Here is a 20,681-nt window from a genome sequence, read left to right on the forward strand (position 1 = left end):
CCCTCTCTTCCTTTCTTTCTTTCTCTCTCTCTCTCTCTTTCTTGCAAAACAAAGATGATTTAATGCTTTGTGAAATATGTATACAATTCTATTTTTTACAAACTCTGATGGTTATCTATAATTCAGTTTAATTATTTAAATCCAGGCACAGCTGTAGTCCCCAAAGAGGATTGTATGCTCTGTAAAGATGGAGTGAGAATTCATAGAAAAGGGAAGAAACAATCAGTGAATATTATTACCCTAGTAGAAACTCATGCTTGTTTTCTATATCTGGATACAAATTAAATTCTTGAATGTGCAACTCCCACACACAGCTGAGTACTTTTAAATAACAGTAACGTTAAACATAGTGGGCTTATATAAATGTGTCCAGCTGCATGTTTAACAAAGTTTCATCAGAATCCGAATAAAGCAACTAATGATCCTGAATGGAAGACCACTGAAATTACTTTCAGAGAGAGCAGCAAGGGTTTAAAAGCTTCTTCACTTCTTGTACAAGCTAACAATCAGACGAAGGTCTGTGCTAAGCTGACGGTGTTAATGGCTCACGTAAACTGGCTTTTTACAGCATTTTGTCCATTTCTAAGTGAGAAGATTACAAAAATACAGCTGCGTTGGTGGCAGTCCAGCAGAGAAGCCCAGGATTAAATGGGCACAGAAGCAGAGGCATCTCTGTCCTCAGGCGTGGTCCCTGCAGAAGACAATTAAGGGACATAAGGTGAGCAGCAGGAACATCCCTCCCTGCTGCCAGCAGAGTGCTCTGCCTGGCGGCTGAGCAAAACCGGGGCTCCAGGACTGCCGCAGAGGCATATTGTGCTCACCATGGGGTGTCAAACACCTCTTTCAAACAGCGGGGAAATTAAATAGAAAAACATTCTCATCAGTGCACTGCCGAGACCTAGCAAACAGGAGTGAACGCTGTAGAGCTGCGGCTGCTTTTCCAGCCTATTTGTACACCACTAGCTGCTGTGGTTGACAGCCTTTCAGCACGGCTATGTAGTTGTACAGCGGGCTGACGTACCTAGAAATACACCTGTACTGCAGGCCTCAGCATACCTGCCTGTGCACGGCGCAGTGGGGCAGGTCGTGGCTCTTTCACCACTGGTCTCTGGAGCCCTCAGCCAGCACCGCCATGCATGCCAGACAGCCTGCTTCGTGATCAATATTTTCACCATTTTAAGGTAATATCTGTCATTATTAGATTAAGAAGCCGAGCTGCTTATGCCCAAGAAATCATTTGCCGTTCGGGACTGAATTTGTCTCAACAACTGATGCGTTCCTACAGCAGGGGAACGAGGCGCGTCTCCATCCTCTCTAGTGCCTTCACCTCTCGCCCTTGTCTCTCGGTCGTACCGGCCGACGAAGCCGGCCCGGCCCGCGAACAGCTCCCGCTCACCCCGCGAGCCTCCGCGCGCCCGCTTACCCCGCCCCGCCTCGGCCCGAGCCCATACTGCGCCCTCCACCCCCTACGCCTCATTCCTCCACGGCGCGCTCCCGCTCCCCGCGGGGTGTCATTGGCCCCTCGGCCCGTCCCTCACGATGCCCCTGGCCCGGGATTGGCTGCGCCGCCGCCTCCCGCTCTCAGCCCCACGCCGGCGCGGGGGAGGGGCGGCCGGTAGGGCTCGGCGGCCGCGGCGGCCGATCCGCGCGCCCCTCCCCCGCCGCAGCCCAGCGTGGGCGCTCCCGCCGCACCCCCGCCCCTCTCCACCGCCTCCCACGGCCCCGGCCCCGCTCTCGCCCCGCCCCCGCCGTGCCTCCCCCCCCCGCTCTGCCCCGTCCTGGGCGGCGGTGCGCGGAGCCGGCAGCCGCAGGGGCGCGGCGGCCTCGGTCTCGTACGCTCCTCTGTCGCGTCCTTACCGCCACCCCCCGGGGCGTTCCCGCGGCTTCGTCGCCGCCGCCGCCGAGGCCGGGGAGGGGCGGGAGGCCGAACGGAGGAGAAGGGGGAAGCGTGCGAGAGGAGGCGGGGAGAGAGGGCGGCGGCGGGCGGGCAGGTGAGGCGGGCGGCGTCGCGCCCTGGGGGAGGCGGGAGGGCGGCGGGGCAGCCCGGGCTGAGGCGGCGGGCGGGCGGGCGGGCAGGCAGGGACCGCGAGACTGGGGCGGGGGCGCCGTCGCTGCTGGGTGGTCGCGGCGCAGGGCGGGGCTGCCTTGGGGCAGAGTGCGGCGCCGGGAGGAGCCCTTCCCCCGTACGCACACACATATAGGCGCACACGCATAGACACACGCATACAGACACACATACACACACACATACACACATACATACACGCTCGCGCATTCGGCGCGCTGCAGCCGCCGCCCCCGTCTCGTCGAAAGCTGTTGGTTTTTTTTCTCTCTGTCCCTCCCTTCTTCCCCGCTCCCCTCCCTCCTTCCCTCCCTTCTCTCCCCGTTCAGCGGTCGGAACGCCCGATTGGATTTAATACGTTCCCTCGCGGTCGGGAGAAACTCGCGGCCGCCAGACCCGGTTCGGACGCCCGAGGCAAGGTGAGCGGCACCGAGAGGGCCCGGGGTCGGCGGCGGCGGAGCCGTCCCTCCGCCCAGGCGGGGATTGGCAGGAAGGCGCTCTCTCCCCGTGCCGATATCCTGTTTTCGGCCTGCGCGGCCCCTCGCCCCGCGGCCCTTTGTGCGGCCCCGTCTCGCCGCGCTGCGTGAGCGACGGAGCGGCCGCGCCGGGGGGGGCGGGCGGGGGGAGCCCGAGGAGACGGAAAGTTCCGAGCTCCGCGGGCACAGAAGTTTCTTTGTTTGCGGGAGGTGTTGGGCTGGAGGCGGTCGGCTCGGTGCTGCGCGTCCTGCCCTTGCGAATGATCGCAGCGTGGTTAAGTTCTCGGCAAATTAGAAAGTTCCGGAGGAGGCAAACGTTTTTCTTTAATCGGAAGATTCCGAGACTCCGCGTGCCCCGTGCCCGCCGCCCGCTCTGTTCCGGGGTGCTGGCAGGAGCCGGGCGGCCCCAGGAAGGAGCCCCCGCCCAGCCCCGGGACGGCCGCGCTGCGCTGCCTTTCGCTCTGCGCGTCTCGAGGGCTTCCGTCCGAAAGAAGAAAGGCGTGCTGGTCCCTGACCGCTTAGCAGCGTGCCGCCGGGCCCCGGCTGAACGCAACCCCGCTGCTTTATTATTTTTAAGTCTAAGCGTCCCATCCGAAGTTCTTAGACGGGAAGCTGAACGTGAAGTTCTGGTGTAAGGTTTTTGTTATTGCTGCGCTGCTCCTGTCGCGGGAGCCTGCTGGTTGCATGTAGTGAAAGCAGCCAGCGTCGCTCACCACGGACTCACTCACATGTCTCAGAGGAGTTATTGGTCAGTCTCTTCGTGACTGGGAATGCTTGCATGAACTGGAAGCCGTAGCTCTGCTGGCTTATCTAGATAGTGCTCTCTTGCCTGAGCCAGTGTGTTTGGCAGCTGCAGTGCTTCTGGTTTGTTGTATCCCAGGCGTGCTGGTGTTTGTAAGAGTTGGACAGTCACTTCTGTGCACTACTTGAAACTGTTACGTGCACAGCTCTTTAACAGCACCTTGTATAGCAGGGAATGAGCAAAGTTATTAATCCAGCTCTGTCGGTCTGATTGAGCATGAGGACAAATGTCAGCATTTAACTGACTTAAAGTAGCGTCTGGTGCTGATAACAAGTAGATGATTTGGCTTGTTTATGGACTTACCTTTCTAAGCAGCGGAAAGGTTATTCTGAGGTGGCTGAAAGGGCTGGACAGAATAAATGACAGTGAACTTTGATTTCCTTATATGGGTGGTGCTTGGCAAAAAAGCAATGAAGTCTAAATAGAGTAATCTTTTTACAAAGAACGGTCACTTTCCAAGCCAGTGTTTTAGCCCCAGTAATGACTTGAGATTCCATGGGGGATAGATACTGTAGCAGTGCATGACAAATTTAGTTGTAAACCACTGTGTTCTAATGGAGGCAATTTTGTTTCTTTTCAGACCTTTTGTGTTCCTCATGATGCACTTGATATTTTTCAATGCGGTGGGGAAGAATAGATCCTTGTAGTGGAGCAGCAACTTTTTACGCTGGTGTTTTGTCACCATGGTAGCTGTGGATAAGGCTCTTTTTAATGATGAAAGTGGAATTCAGTACTGCGTACAGCTAATCGTTATATCACAGAATACCATTCATGTCATTAACATAGCTTAGAAGTTATGAAGGAGTGTATTCTTCCTTGAGATCAACCATCTCAACTGAATTAGGCTGACATTGGTATTTGTGTTATGAAAAAAATGATGCAAACATACACGTGGCAGCTCGCATTATTTGGAGCAGCACATTCATAGGTAAGTGTTGATGGCTTGGGGAAACATTCTTTTTACCTGGCCGTTCCTTGCTTATGAGTTAAATTAAGCTCATGTAAACATTAGTAATTTTATGTAGGTATGTTTAGTGAACAAGGTGGAAATTACAGGATATGGCACGCTATGGAATATGATTACCACAGTGACCACTGTATGTTGTTTGAATGGTCTTAGCAAAAGTATGAGTGCAGTTTTATTACTAATAAGTCAGACAGTACATAACATTTGATATAAATGTGATGTTCTGAAAGTTGGCTGGTGTAGTAGACTGGTGTAAGAAAACCAATTTATGCTTTGTCCTTGGTGGAGTTGGTTCAGAGATCACCGATCTGAGTGAGGAGGGCCATGCTTGGAGGATCCTCATTAGGTAAGGCACGCACACGTGTAACATGCATTTAACTTACCATGTTAGCAGTAGGTTCTAGAAATAGAAAGGGATGGGAGCAGGATTCTTCAACTCAACTTTCCTGTTGGGGTGTAATGAATCATTACCTGTCTGCTTTGGGCTTTTTGTTCTGTTTTTATTCTTCCTGCTTACAAACAAAGAGGAAAATCCTCTGGGGAAAATGTTATGTAAAGATCAAATGCTTGATATGTCATCTTTCAGAAAGTTCTCCCTATGGAATAAGCTAAAAGACCATCTGACGTTTACAGATCTAACCTCTTCCGTATGAGTAACTGGTCAGGCAGACAGGAAAACTGCTCTTAGGGATACAAAAACTGTTTCATTTTGTGAGCATGTAGGTGTTGATGTTAACAGTCAATACAGATTTAAGTCTGAATTATCTGGAAAATGAAGGTTCAGATACATTGCTATTTTGCATTTGTTAGCTTTTAAAGTAAAACTGTGTCAGACAATACTTTTCATATCAGAATGAAAACTTTAAATAATTTGTTAATCAGTTATTTATTAACTATTTACTGATTTCATTATTTTCTCAAGCTTAAAAAGTACACTATTGTGGTAACCTATTAGTTCGCTAGCCTAGAATCTTTGTAACACCTGTAAGTCCAAAACACCACTTATAAGTAAAAGCTACTTTTCTACATCTTAGAGAAGTTGAACTGATTTGGAGTTTTGTTTCATGTTTTGAGTACATAAAGATTTTTTTTTTCCTAGTGTCGTGGTAATGTGAACAATTCTGTGTTGGCAGACTCTGGTCCAGTTCTGGACAAGAACTACATTTTTGGTGGTGTTTGGGGTAGGAGGCTGGTCAGAGCTTCACATGAGTTTCCCACAGTCTTAACTGTTCTCTTCATCCTGAGTAGCAGCTGCTGTGTGCCTCTGCAGTTTCGAACTGTGAAGGTGGCATGCAGAACCCACAGTCAGCACAGCTGGCACACTGTCTCTTGCCGTGTAAAGATCAGTAAAAAACAGTGTCTGTAGTACTTCAGTAACTATTAATTATTCGGCAGCTTTATTTGGTTTGAGGAAACAGGTGAGAGCTTAACTGGACTTGGTGTACTTGGTTTCTTTCATTTTTATTTTTCTGTGAGATTTTTAATTAGTAAAAAGATGACTACTAAAATACAGCTTTAACTTCTGATTAAAAATTCATTGTTCATGTGTTGCGAGTATAACTTTGTAACGACTAATTTTTGAAAGTGAGGATGCTGATTTGGTAGAGATCTATAAATCATCTTCTGTGTAAGAAGAATAGGAGAGGTAAATATTGCTGTAATGAAGTTGCTAGTATTTTTACGTAGTAACCGTGGGATTATTCTACTTTTTTGGTAATGTTCTTCATCATCTGCTCTTAAGGTTTTTTTTTTCCCCTCTGATACTTATTTCAGTACAGCTATTGACTTATTACTCTTTGTTTAATTTTGTCTGTATTTTCTGTAAAGGTGATGTAGAAGCAGGGAATGTACAATTATTTGGTGTAACTTGAATTAGCACTGCCCTGTACTCTCCCTCTGCCCTGATTTCAGCCCAGACAGTGGTGTTTGGCTGCTGTGAGCAATGAGTGCGCAGCTGGGGCTGGACCAGGCCACTCAGTGGGGCAGAGCTGCCAGTGTGATGGTGTGTTTCAGGTGGCAGTTGCAGGTTGGAATGTCCTGTGCTGTACTTTGAACATGCCTGGTCTAGACCTAAAAGGTTACTTAAAATAATGAAGACAGCATCTGTCCTTGTAAGAACGAAGGTACCTCAAAGATGAATGATTCAAAAATGTACAACTTCTGCCTAGTTTCCCAAATTTTAAGTATGATATTATACATCTTTGTATCTTTTTAAAATGAAGCTATGGGTTCTCCAGCTCTCTGTAACTCTAAATTCTGCAAGTATAAAGCTATAATATATATGCAAATCGAAGCAGCTGCTATAAGCAAACTTTTTGATTCTAATTCTCATTTCTGTGTAAACGCCTTTGCAGGAGTAACAACTGGAAGAAATTGCAGGTTGGTAATCTCAGAGTGGTCAGTTAAGAATTCACTAGGTGTATGAGCAAAACTGAACATTGTTATAAGCTTATAATGATCTCATAATGTTCAGTTCTCTTTTTGTGTAGTTCAGTATGTACATTCCTGCACTTCTTGTCTTGTAGTCTTTGTCATGAAACTTGCAAAGGTGGAATAAACAGAGATAAATAATTTACTACTTGAACCATGTCTGTTTGACTGTTCTGCATTATCACACTTCCAGTGGGAGAGACTGCAGCTGTGTGAGCAGAATTTCTGGGAACAGATAGGAAGGGACTACTTGTTTGAAGTGTTGAGTGTTATGCTCTCTTGAAGGTAAAATTCTGTTTTTGAAGTAGATGCCTTCCTGTGGGCTGGTTGTGCTCAGTGTCTACCTCTTGTCTCAGTTGTGCTGGTTGCTAGCTTTAGGCTTAGAGGAAGCTCTGATGTAGTGTACAAAAGTAGTGTACGAAAGCGTACAAGAGTACTTGCATGAAAAGTTTCTAGTGCAATTCTGATTTCAAAAGGATTCTGTGAAGTGGCCAGCGACTTTCTCTCTTTGTTCAGATACATTTGGTTATCAATGCTGAATTTAAAATATCTGAAATTCTATCTATATCTCTGGAAAACTGGATGTAAAAATGATCTACATCTGAATAGTGTCTGAAATGCAGCACCAGATTCTTTTGAACATAAGTTGCAGGTTCAGCAAAAATCAGAATGTTTTTGCCATGGATGTAATTTTTAGTGTTTGGATGATGGAAAGCATTTCCAGACTCATTTGGAATGTTTCTGGTAGGCTGCTAGGAAATAGAACGTTTTGAGAGCTGCTGCTTTTTCTCTGCACTTTACTGTAGTGATCTTGGAATTAATCTTTTTGAGGGAAGAAGTGATAGCTCTGAAAATGATCCCAGTTGTCAGTAATTTGTCAGCAAAATTAACATCAGTGGTAACCAACATGACTTCATCAAAGGCAAGTCATGCTTGACAAACTTGGTGGCCTTTCATGATGGAGTTAGAGCGTCAATGGATAAGGAAGAGCAACTGATGTCATCTGTCTGGACTTGTGCAAAGCACAGATAGAGACTGGGCAGAGAATGGCTTGAGAGCAGCCTTGAGAAGAAGGATTTGGGTATGTTGGCTGATGGAAGATTCAGCACAAGACAGCAATGTGCGCTTGCAACCCAGAAGGCCAACTGTCCTGGTTTGCACCAAGAAAAGTGTGGCCAGCAGGTTGAGGAAGATGATTCTATCCCTCTTATTCTGCTCCCATGAGACCCCACCTGGAGTGCTGTATACAGTTCCCAACACAAGAAGGACATGGAGCTGTTGGAGGGGGTCCAGAGGAGGGCCACAAAGATGAGAGGGCTGTATCACCTCTACTATGAAGGCAGGCTGAGAGAGCTGTAACTATTCAGACTGGAGAAGAGAAAGCTTCAAGGAGACCTTATAGCAGCCTTCCAGTACCTGAAGGGGGCCTACAGGAAAGCTGGGGAGGGATTCTTTAGAAGGGCATGTAGTAGTGACAGGATGAAGGGAAATTTTTTAAACTGGAAGAGGACAGATTTAGACTAAGTATTAGGAAGAAATTCCTTACTGTGAGGGTGGTGAGACCCTGGAACATGTTGCCAGAGAACTTTTGGATGCCCCCACCCAGGAAGAGTTCAGGGCCAGGCTGGATGGGACTTTGAGCCACCTGGTCTAGAGGGAGGTGTCCCTGCCTATAGCAAGGGATTGGAACTAGGTGATCTTAAAGGTCCCTTCCAACCGAAACCATTCTGTGATTCTATGATTACTGCAGTTCTTCTGTCTTCATTTACAGGTAACCCTGAAAATGGAATAGGGGTAGATTATATGAAATAGGATATCAGAGAACTCTTAAATAATTATACTAATTTCTTATTATTATTTCTTTCTCTGTTATGTTTAATAATCTGCATGTGCTTGTCTGTACTTGCGGTCCAAGTAAAAGAAAAGCTTGGCTAGATAAGTATTTCCAAGATCAAGGTATATATTTTTAATAAAAGCAAAGTGAAAATTATGACAGGAAAAAAGCCTAGGGCCTTCCTGACCTTAGTGTTCTACAGCCACTTGTGCTACATAGTATAACTTGCAGGTGTTGAATTCACTTGTTTTCCCTTTCTTCTAATGGATGGGTGCGCTGAGGGAAGATGAATGTGCTTACAGCTGTTATCTTACACTCTCAAGATGCTGCTTGTATATCTTTTTGCAGTGGCAAATGACTTGATGGTGACCTGGAAGGTCATCTTGGTAGTGAGCTCTTCCTAGGAGAGCATACTTATTTTGGATTTCTGCTCTCATGATCATTTGTGATATTAGCTCTGAAACCATGGATCTTTAAATTCTGAGCTGTGCTTTTTTGTTTGTTTGTTTTCGTTTTGTTTCTGAGCTGACTAGTGAGAGAAAATTCCTTAAGTTCACATCTCTGTGACTCATAGTTAGTCACAGTTATCCAGTGTTTGTACGGTTTAATTCAGCTCTACTAAACTTATGTAGGATTATTTATTCTAAGTAAAGGAAAATACCAGTGAATTTTTCAGTAGATTACTTTCTGGGGGAAGAATTTACAGACACAGGGAATAGAGTGAAGAATGCTAAATAGTACTTGGAAAAAAATGTAAAATTTGACTTTAAGGTAATTTTTGTTGGTTCGTGTATGGGTGGTTTTTTTTTTTTTTTTTTTTTTTTTTTTTTTTTTTTTGTTTTTGTTTTTTTTTGTTTTCCTGAAGGAAAAAATTAACTTAAGGCTTCAGTTGTAAGTGGAAAGAGGAGAAAGGTGCTTAAACCTGTGTGTTCCCATCCTGTCTGGGAATGTGGCAGGAAGGGGAAATCAATTGGGCCTCTGAATTTGGCATGCCATCTGGCTCTAATTCTGATAGATAAGATCAGAAACACTGACATGGGAGAGAGAAACTACTGGAGCTTTACTGTTTTTACTATGCTATTGTTTAACTACAGTGCATCATTGGCATCTTATTTTAAGAGATTTTTTTTTTTTCCTGAAACAATATTCTATATAGGAGGGAGCTTTCTGTGGGTGTTACAAAATCCTGTTCTTCCAGTGCATTATTCTTAATGTAGACTTCCATACTTCAGGTCTCTTACCAGAAATTTCATCTAAGAAATTTAAAACATAGACAATACAAAAACTAAAAAAGCAAGATAAAATTAAAATGACCTTTAATAGTCTTAGATGAAACAAATTTACTTTTTCATTTGTATTTATCTTAGTGAGCTCCTCATCTTTTCAAGCAGCACTTTTGTCTTGCTTCACTGAAGCAAAGCAAAGGTGCTGAGGATTGTGGCATTCCTGTGTTCTTCTTGCAGTGCTGCTTTTACTAGAGAAAGGTGGAGCAGGCAAATGTTTTTGTGGAGTTTTCCTGTTCGGTACTGGTAAAAAGGAAGGAGAGGCATTGTCAGGATTTCCAGTGTTCTGTATTCCTTCATGACATTGCTGTTACTGAACTGGTTGTACAGTAGCAGTCTGTGACAACTCATGGGAAAGATCATGGCCCTGTAAAGAGAATGAATTAAAACAGGATTACAGGATGGAAGAGAAGTGAATCTCTACTCACAGTTACTTTTAGATCTCATTCTTACTTTTCTCTTACCTCTACTTCAAAAAACCTGGTCACGAAGCAGCAAACTGTAACCCAGACTTTCAGAAACAGTGCACTCACTTCCATCTGTCCCAGGTGTAGTAAGTCCCTGCCTGTTGCTACTGAATTCAATTAGGTGTTCAATCATTTCAGATTCATAGATAACAAGATATTCAATTTGTGTTAAATACCAATAGTGTTATATTTCAACTTCTGAATTTGAAATATCTTTTTTGGAATGACCTTAGCATGGGAATGCTATTAATTTTCCTGAAACTTGTATAAACTTGTTTTTAATCATTGAAGCGTCTGAGGGGAGAGGTACCCATTGGATAATTAAAGTTATTTGAAATCACAGTTAAGAATTCTTCTGGAATTTCCACTTTGTCTTCTTCAGGTCTTTTTCCTAGTGTGAGGAAAAAAGGCTTATTACGTCAGCAGCCAATTAGTAAAGCACTGCCCTACTTCTTAAAATATTTCTTTGGTGCCACTGAAGTAACTATTTTCCTCCTACTAAAAAAGCATGGGATTTAGGGAAGTTAAGTGGAAGTTTTGAGGCTGTAATTTGCACTGTGATGGGAAGGAAGAATGAATTGTTTAAACTTTCTTATTGGTGAAAACTTTTTCTCTATTTAAGCTGTATTAACAACTTTGATAATTTGGTTACAGAGAACTTGTCCTTCAGTGTAGTTGTCTAAATTCCAAATAATTCTTCAATTATTATTTTTTTTTAATTGTGAACTGTAAACTACTCCTCCTCACTATCTAAGGAGACAAAAAATACATTGGAAACCACTTAAGAAAACATATATATTTTAAATTTTGTTCTAACAATTTCTTATATAATCTTCAGAACACCTGATGCATTAAAATAAAACTTATTGTGGTTTTTGATTTTTTTTTTTTTTTTAAAGTCTGATCATAGTCTGTTAGCATGGAATAACACAACAGTACATGAAGAGAAAAATAACTTCACTTACATGCTTAGTTACTGTGTTAGGAGTGAAAAGAGATTACAAATTGGTAAAACTGAAGTTGCAAGTTCTGAAAGTAAAGCTAAATACGGGTCAAGAAAAATAGCGCTTCACCACATGGGAGGCTTCTTGATAAGTCTTGTATTTAGAACCATGACTCAGGCAAAGAAAAGTAATTCTTGTATACCAAAATTGTAATTGCTGATTGATATAGATGAGGATTTATATATGTATGTATGAATGTATAAGAAGAAAAAAAAAGTTCAGGCATTCTTTTGTTTGTCGAAGACACTAATGCTGCTGAGAGGGGTTTTGGCCTAGTATGTATCATTATTATTGTGTAAACTAGAAGGAGAAGGTACATTGAATCTGGAAAATACTGATTTTTATTTTTAATTCTCTTTATTGAAATAGACTGGCTATTCTTTACCGAAACAGTGAAAAAAGTGCTTTTTAAAGCTTAACTGCAAATATAAACTTGCTTTTCCAGTACAACATTTTGTAAAAACATATGGGAAGGCAAAAAATAAACTGACTTGCTGAGATGGGTAGCGGAATAATGACAGAAACATTCTTTAAGACAGAGCGTTCTAAAGAAAACTCAAACTCCTTTTGCATGTTCTGTTTCTTTAAGCACTGCGTTTCATTACAGCATTTTGTCTTTCAGAATGCATCTATACTTGCGTTTGTAGTAGTATCTGGTTTTTTGTTTTCGTTTTTTTTTTTGCAATAGAGCAGTCCCTAATGGGGATTGAATATGTGCCTCTGCAAGCACTCCTGTCTTTTAAACTGTGCTCTGTGAGTGGGTTTCCGCTTGTATTACTTTCACCACCAGCTGAGTTGTGTAACCTGTTTAGATGTGGTGCAGGAGTTTTCTGGGCAGCTTATGTGCTTTGTTATTAGTTTCAAGGTATTTGGTATAGTTCTTCCTCTCATGTTTCCAGTCTCTGATTTCTGGTTCTCAGTCTCTTATTTTTTTGAGCCTACTATGTTCGTCTGACCTTTGTTTGATCGTCCTAATTTTAGCTAGAAGTTTTGGTAATTATGTTTTTGGAGTGGGGTGCATATGAAGCAGGACATCAGGTTTTTGTTTTTAATATACAGACTGCACATTGTCCAAAAAAAAAAAAAAAAAAAAAAAAAAAATTAACTGTCGATCTTCTGATGGAAATTTTCTTTTTTCTTTCCCCTTTACCATGTTAATTTGTGTTGTACTGCTATGTGTTTCACGAATTTATCTGCGGGAAAAGTCTAGTTAACAGATGAGAACTTTTATACTGAAATACTGCATATTTACAATAGTGCAGCTTGCTTGTTTAAAAACCTTTACTATCTGCTGCAGATGGCTGAGTAGTGTAAGGAGTGGTTTCCTGGCTACATTGTACATGAAGTGCCAAATATGATGAGAGCAGTTTTGTGCTGGAATACCAAAATATATTAAATTCATTCAGGAAGCAACATATGTCAAATGAATGAAAATTTCACACTCATGCAAAACAGAATATGTTAGCTATGCTTTTCAAATCTGTTCCCCTACCCTCACAAACTGAGGGGTTAAAAGGACTTAGTGTTGTATGTATTGAGAGTAGTATTAAGTATTAATTGCTGGGTTAGGCTTTTGGTATTTTCTTTACTGTTCATTTCCCTATACCTTTGCTTTTTTTATTAACACGTGCTGTATACTGAAATGGAAACTTAAAGGCTATCAGTAGGGGTGTTGTATATGAAAAAGAGTATTTTAATTTTTGAATATTTAGGCATGTGCACGGCATATAAGACCATTTATTTAATTTGTTATGGCTGGTGACATGCTTTTCTTTACCTTCTGAAGAGAGATGTATGTATTTACTTGATACAGCAGGTAGAGAAACAGCATTGTTAATGTCTCCTGCTGTTAATTTTTCACTTCTGCCCTAACTCTGCAATTTCAGCAAGTTCTCAAGATGGGAAGTGAAAACATTCAATAATAGCTCCATGTATTGCAGGATTTTATGATAAAGAAGCAAACTCATGGTAGAGGGCATTTTGTTGTATCTTACTTCCTTGTTTGCAAAGAGGGTGGTGGTCACTTTGTTTCAGTTTCCAACTCTAAATTTGTAGATTTTGCTTCTGCTCTCAAGTAATTTGAAAACTTTAATTTTGTAGCTGTCTTAAACTAACCCAGAGAAACAGCGTGTATTTTTAAAGCAGTTTCGTTTGTACTTTCTGAATGTTTTTTTTTTCTTCTGACACTAGTCATACAGTTAGATAATTCACTGAAGTTAATTTTTTACATGAGGTCTTCAGTGTTGTTCTGTCTTGTGATAGCACCCTGAAGGAGGAGGGAGTTGAGGAAGTATTTTCATAGCTGTGGCAAGCATGGATTTATTTAAATCAAGCATTTAATAATGAGATAGTTTCATCTAAAACTTGGCTGTAGCTGAAGCCATAATAATTTCTGTATTCTTTTTGTATAAATGTGTGTGTAGGTATGCAAGATTAACAGATCTGTCTTGAAGTGGAGTGCAATCTTGCTAATCTTGTGTTCTGAACTGAAGGAAGAAATGTTGGTGTTTCTCTTTTGAATTCCCTGTTGCTTCTTGAAGTCTTTAGCTTTTCCATGGTAATGATGCTACCAAGAAAGTGTTCATGTGCTGAGACAATATGTACAGCCCATAAGAATTTCTGCAGTTACTTCTGTGTGTTTAGGTCCACCTCATTTCAGTTCTTGTGTGCTTTCAGATTTGTTTTGCCACTCTACCAGTTTTCCCTGACTGTGATGTATTATTTTGTCTGGTCTCACCAGCTCTCTTCAGTACAGTAGTAGTCTCTATCAGTATATATCGTATAGCTAGGAGAGATTCTGTAGAGAGCATAAATAGGAATGAAAATGTCTTCTTTCTCTGCCTTAATTGTCTGCAGCATGGCAGCTGTCTTCATTCTAACCAAGAAATTTTGTGTTTTATGAACAAATGTTGGTCCTGTTATGCATAGGAAAGCCTTTCCTGTTCAAGCACGATACATTCCATTGTTTCTACTCCTCTCCATATTTATCAGTGGCTGCAACTCTGTCCTGTAGCTACTGAATTTTAGAAAGTATCAGAAGTAATGACATGAAGAAATTTTCCATCAGGTCCATGGTTTACTTCTGTCCTTTTTTTGTTTGAACAACTTCAGTTCTCATCATTTATAGTTTTAATAGGTAAACAAAACTATGGAGTCCACTGATTTATTTATTCTTCCTCTGGAGTTCACTCCAGATTTTCTACTAACATGTATATGTTATTGGTAGCAATGTAGAGCCAACTTCTCATATTTAGTGAGTCTCTCTCTCTCTAAAAACATCTTAAGTAAACAATTATCTTATTGTGAATTTTACCCTTTGTGAGATAGTTTGCAACTCAAATCAGCTCTATGTTCTGGTTTATAATAGCATCTTGATTGTTATGCTTTGTTTCATCCTTCCTAGTGTTTTCCTTTTGAAAGTATCCCTTCTCCTTAGGCTGTCAAAGACTGACTGTAGATTTGCAAGCAGGATAGAAGAGAGTTCTGTGGAATTTTTATCCGTTTCTTATTATCAGAATTATGTTGGGTGTGCATTTCATTCTAACTTGAATTCAAATCTCATGTGGTCTGCAGAGACACTGGTTTCATCCATACAAACTATTAGACTTGCTTTACATCTGAATAGCTAAACATTCCCCAGTAGTTGTTTTATTACAAGGACTTAACATGGCATAAATTGTTTCACTTTTTAAAATTGGGAATGTGTTGCATCCTTCTCTAAGTAGTAGGTCTATCTGATATGGAGTGGCAATAGGACAGATGGGAGATGCAGTGGCCCAACTGTGTATTTCACAACTTTGTTTCTTTCTACAAATCTATTCGCTATTTAAAAAAAAAAAAAAAAAAAAAAAAAAAAAAAGTTTTGAATTAAAACTTGGTATTCGTTTTCTACGGGATTATTTTAGCTTTAATATTATATTTATATATTTGTATTATATTTATATTATATATATATATATATATTATATATATTATATATATATATATTATATATATATATATATATATATATATTATAGTATAGTATAGTATATATATATATATATAGTATATATATAGTATATTATATAGTATAGTATAGTGTATATATATAGTATATTATATATATATACATATATATATATAGTATTAGTCCACACCACCTGAAAAGCTAAAATTCTTAACCAGGAACGTTTACTGATAAAGTGCTTTCTGGTATTGGTTGCTTTTGAATTTGAGAATTAGTTCCTAGTTTATTTATATGAAAAACAAAACAAGACAAAAAAAACCACAACAGCCACAGTTTGACATGTTAGGGGGGATGGTCTCTTCTGTATGATATAGTTTTGTTTGTTTAATGAATGTAAAGCTAGATGTTACTAACATATAAAGCATTACTTTAGATTTATGAAAATTAATATTTTGTCACAAAAATATTTACAGTATTTGCCGAAAAGGTTGTCTTTCACTTAGATCCTATAGGTATTTCTTCCAGTTCTCACCTTCAAATGTACAACTGCTGACATAGCATTACATAGACTATAACTTTGCTTCTTCTTGTGGCCTGGAGTATCTGCAGAACTGAGATTTGGAATGGTTAACTATTTTTATTTTTATTTTTTATTTTTTTCCCTCCAAACTGTTGCCTCCGGTGCTTTTTGTCATGGTTGACTTCAACCATGTGAATCCAAGGCAGACTAAATTGTAAAATTTGACCGGTGAGTTTTACTACCTGAGTGTGCTGTTGTGCTGTTGTAAGCCATTAACAACTCTTTTTCAAAATGTTTGTTTTGATGCATCTTTTTAATGCTCAGAGTAAAAACAAAAATAATAATTATCACCTTTACTTTGAAGGAGTCTAAGTTTGGAAAATCTGTGTGGAATGCATAGTCCTGTGATATGCTGAATTTTCTCCAACAGGAGACAAGATGCTTCCTCTTTTCTTCCTGTTGCAGTTTCCTTGTTTTATGTGCAGAGATTTTGCACTGGAAGTGAGCAAGTCAATCTAATTAGAAAGAAGTTCCCTCCAGTATCTTGCAGAGTCCTTTACTGCTTCAGTCACTGATTGGACTCATGTTTTACAGAATCACAAAGTGGTCGACATAGGCAGGGACTTCTGCGTCCAGCCACTGCTCAAGCAGAGACATCCAGAACAGGGTGCCCATGCTTGTGTTCAGGCAACTTTTGAAGATCTCTTAAGAGGCAGCTTGTGCCAGTGCTCTGTCACCTGCACAGCACAGAAGTGCTTCCTGGTACTCAGAGGGAACCTTCTGTGTACCAGTTTGTGCACACAGCTTCTTGTCCCAGTCCAAGACACCACTGTGAAGAGCCTGGCTCCATCTTATTTGCACTTTCCCTTCAGGTAGATGAGACATTGGTGAGATCCCTTCTCTCAGCCTCTAACAGGAGAGATGCTCAATTCCTCCAATTCCTTCCTTCCTTCGTCTTGATGTGACTGTCTTTTGGATTATTTCCAGCATGCCCATGTCTCTCTTGTACTCAGTGGCCCAGAACTGGAAACAGCACTCTAGATACATCCTTCCCAGTGCTGAGAGGAGGAGAAGGATCATCTCTTGATCTGCTGGCAGTACTTTGCCTAATGCAGCCAAGAATACAGTTTGCTTCTTTAGCATCATGGCACATTACTGACTCTTGTTGACCTTGGTGTCTACCAGGACCTCCAGGCACTTTTCCACAGGTCTGTTTTCCAGTCCAATTTAAGGTTATTCCTCCCCAGATGCAAGAGTGCGCTTCTCCTTGGTGAACTGCACGAGGTTCCTGTCAGCCCGTCTCTCTAGCCTATTGAGTTCCCTCTGGTTGGCTGCATGGCCCTCTAGTAAGTAAGCCACAGCCCCTACTTTCATTTTGTCCATGAATTTGACAAGGATGTGTTTTGTCCCATCATCTAGATTGTTAATGAAGAAGTTAAACAGGTCTGTACTCACTATAGATCCCTGGGGTGTTCTTCTCATTACTGACCTCCAGCAAACTAGACTTTGCACCGCTGATTGCTACTCTCTGGGTCCTTCTCGTGACTAGAAGTGATTTCTCTGTCACCTTCTTAAGGATTCAGGTGAGGCTGACAGGTCTCTTCCTTGTGTCCTCCTTGTTGTACTGGTTGTCTGAGCTCAATATTAAATGGAAGGCAAGTGTGAGTAGGGAAAATTCAGTCTTAGTCTTTCTGTAGAAGTCTGTAGTTTGGATTAAACTCAGTGTGACTTGACTTGGTTTTTGAATTTCCGTTGCTGATTCAGGATATTCTTTCACTCAGTCATGGACTCCAATAATGTGCTTCTATCTGATGCTCTAAGGAGAGTAGAGTGGCAATGATGTAGAAAAGTGAGTTTTTCTTTCCTTTCTATTGTAAGGAGGAAAAGTATTTTCATATTGTTGCAAGTAAAACTCTTTCCATTAGATCTAATGTTAAGTTTACATGTTTTTTTTCCTTACACTGTGTTTCTTAAAGAGATGAGAAAAATTTGACCTAGTTTGTGTGAACTGATTTTCATTTATACTAGTATTAGCAAAAATTGCTTCTGCAGGAGAAGCTTTGCTGTTTGTTACTTACTCACTGGAGTAGTAATGTATCAAATGGATAGTTTTGAAAATATCCCTAAGCAGCTAAAAAACAATTTCTCATGCCAGTAGTTTATTTGTACATCCTAGTCTTTAATCTATGAAATTACAGGTGATAGAAAACTGTGCTAGGGGACATATATTGCCAGATCTGTTGCTTCCCGGTGGAAGAACCTACTGGGGATGTCAAGATTGGAGAAAGTCTGGGCTGTAGTGATCATGCATTAGTAGAATTCTCAGTCTTGAGATATATAAAATGGGTTTGAAGTAGAATCAGGATCCCAGTGCTCAGAAGGGCAAACTTTTGGCACTTTAGGGTACTGGTGCATGTAATCCATTGGGAAACTTGGAAACTGGCATCCCCAAATCCTTCTCCTCACAAGCCATTCTCTGCTCAAAGTGTATCTGTGCTTGTGACTGCCCTGACCTAAGTGTAGGACCTTGCACTTTGCCTTGTTGAACTTCATGAGGATGTTGCTAAGCTACCACATATCTAATTTGAAAGTTACGGCAGTTAAGTGAGTTTCCCAGGGTCTGAAAAAGGGGCACATAACACCTATTTTTGGCAAGGGGAAAAAGGAGGATCCAGACAACAACAACAGAGTAGTCACTCTCATCTCTACTGAGCAAGGTTGGGGAGCAGATTCTCCTGGTAAGTATGCTATGGCAAAACAAAGAGGTGACTGGGGATATCCAGCATGGCTTCACTAAAGGCAAATCGTATCTGACAGATTTGGTGACCTTCTGCAGTGGGGTTACAGCTCTGGTGGATAAGAGAAGAGCAGCTGAGCTACCTGATCTTGTGCAAGTAGTATTTGATGCTGTTCTGAAGGACATTCTTGTCTCTAAACTGGAGACATGTTGATTTGATAAATGGACCACTCAGTACATAAAGAATTGGCTGGATGGTCGCATTGAAAGAGTTGCAGTTAGTGGCTCAATGTCCAAGTAGAGACCAGTAACGAATGGTGTTCCTCCGAGGCTGGTATTGGAACTAATGCTGTTTAACTTGTTGGTGACATGGACAGTGAGGTTGAATAGCCTTCAGTATGTTTGCACCAAGCTGTGTGGTATTGTCAACACACTGGAGGGAAAGGATGCAATCCAGAGGATGGAAGCCCTGGGAGGCTTGAGAGGTGGACCCATGTGAATCTCATGAAGCTGAACAGGACAAAGGGCATAGTCCTGCACCTGGATTGTCTGGGCAATCCCAGACATCAATTCAGATTGGGTAATGAATGAATAAATTGTAGCTGTGATGATAAGGTTTCGGAAGTGTTGGATGATTTAAACATAAATAAAAATTGGACATGAATTGGCAGTGTGCTTGCTGCCCAGAAAGCCAATGGTACCCTGGACTGCATTAAAAGAAGCATGACCAGAAGAATGAGGAAGGTGATTTTTTTTTATTTTTTTTTATTTTTTTTTTTTCCTCCTCTGCTCTTATGAGACCCCATCTGGAGTAGTATGTTTAGCTCTGGTCCTCCAGCATTAGAAGAATGTGGAACTCTTGGAGTGCTTCTGGATTAGACTATGAAGATGATCAGTGTGCTGTAGTGCCTCTCTTATGCAGCACAGGCTGAGGGAGCTAGGGTTTATCAGCCTTGAGAAGAGAGAGGTCTGGAATGACCTTAGTATGGTCTTCCAATACCTAATATGACTACCAGAAAAATCGAATTTTTTTAGGGAGTGTAGTGATGGGATATGGATAATAATTTCAAATTAAAAGAGGAGAGGTTTAGATTAGATGATTATAGAAAGCTCATTACCTGAGGGTAGTGAGGAGTTGGTACAGACTGCCCAGAGAAGCTTCAGGGCCAGTTTGGAGGGGGCCCTGGGAAAACATTGTAGAAGTTCCCCTGCCCATGGCAAGGGAGTTCATACTGGGTGACCTTTAAGATCCCTTCCAACTTGAACTACTGTATGATTCTGTGAAATAACTCCTCCAAGTTTGTTATGTCATGTTGCGTATCAGAGGAAAATACATTTAGTATAAAATTATTTTCCCCAACGTGCAAGGATTGAAAAAAAACTCCTCAGAATATATCAAGTCCTGAATTAGTTTGAATGCTATATTCTAGCCTATGCTTTTTTTTTTTTCCCCTCTCAACTTGTGTAGTACAAGGATTAGCCTAAGCATTAACTGGAGATGGTAATTTTTTTCCTTAAGGCAGGTCCCTAATGCTGATCTTTTCCATACTTAACAGGAACTGTTGTGAAGCTATGAAGTTGTGTGGGGCCAAAACTTAATTTTATGAATTAAAGGTCACGTGGTACAGTCTTTTCCCCAATCTCAAACCAAAATTTACTACAGTTCATCTTAAAAGAAACACATTCACGGACTATTTATGAATTGAAAGGTCAACCGAATCTTGTTTTTTTGTTTTTTTTTTTTTTAAATAAGCGTTAAATAGTTGTGACTATTGTCATATTTTCCATTTGTAGAGTATATCTGTAGTAACAATTCAGAGCATGGTGAATTGGAAATGACTTTCAACCTGAGTGCAGGTGTATCTTATACTGTCACACCTTAATTTTCTCCACTCTTGCCTGTCAAATGAATACTTGGTGCAGATATTATTAACTATGTTCACTTTTTCTAATTTGTAAGTTGTCTGTCTTATGGTTTTTTTCCACTTTAAAACATGAAAATGAAATTCTTTTTGTCTCTGCTTGCTTCTGACTGCCCCCTAATCTCTCCTATTGGTATTTATCTCTTTTGGGAAGAATCAGAGACTCTGATTCATGAAATACTCATGAAATACTGAACTCTGGTTTCTGTGTATCTGTTCTGTCTTACT

The 20,681-nt window shown here is 41.2% G+C and overlaps 1 protein-coding gene across 11 annotated transcripts in view; it reads left to right on the forward strand.

The window, feature by feature from the left end:
• Window positions 1-1,793: 1,793 nt before the first annotated feature.
• The window catches only part of ERBIN (erbb2 interacting protein), a 111,463-nt gene continuing 92,575 nt past the window's right edge, over window positions 1,794-20,681 (forward strand). For 7 of the 11 annotated variants that reach the window (XM_048930621.1, XM_048930620.1, XM_048930624.1 and 4 more), the window contains exon 1: window positions 2,114-2,481. The gene's annotated coding sequence lies outside the window, so the exon portion shown is untranslated. Of the gene's footprint in view, window positions 1,992-2,112; window positions 2,482-3,323; window positions 4,269-20,681 lie in introns of those variants that run through there. The other 4 variants (XM_048930623.1, XM_048930626.1, XM_048930629.1 and 1 more) reach the window with 4 other exon arrangements.

The sequence above is a fragment of the Lagopus muta genome, chromosome Z, assembly GCF_023343835.1.
Source record: "Lagopus muta isolate bLagMut1 chromosome Z, bLagMut1 primary, whole genome shotgun sequence".
Lineage (NCBI taxonomy): Eukaryota > Metazoa > Chordata > Aves > Galliformes > Phasianidae > Lagopus > Lagopus muta.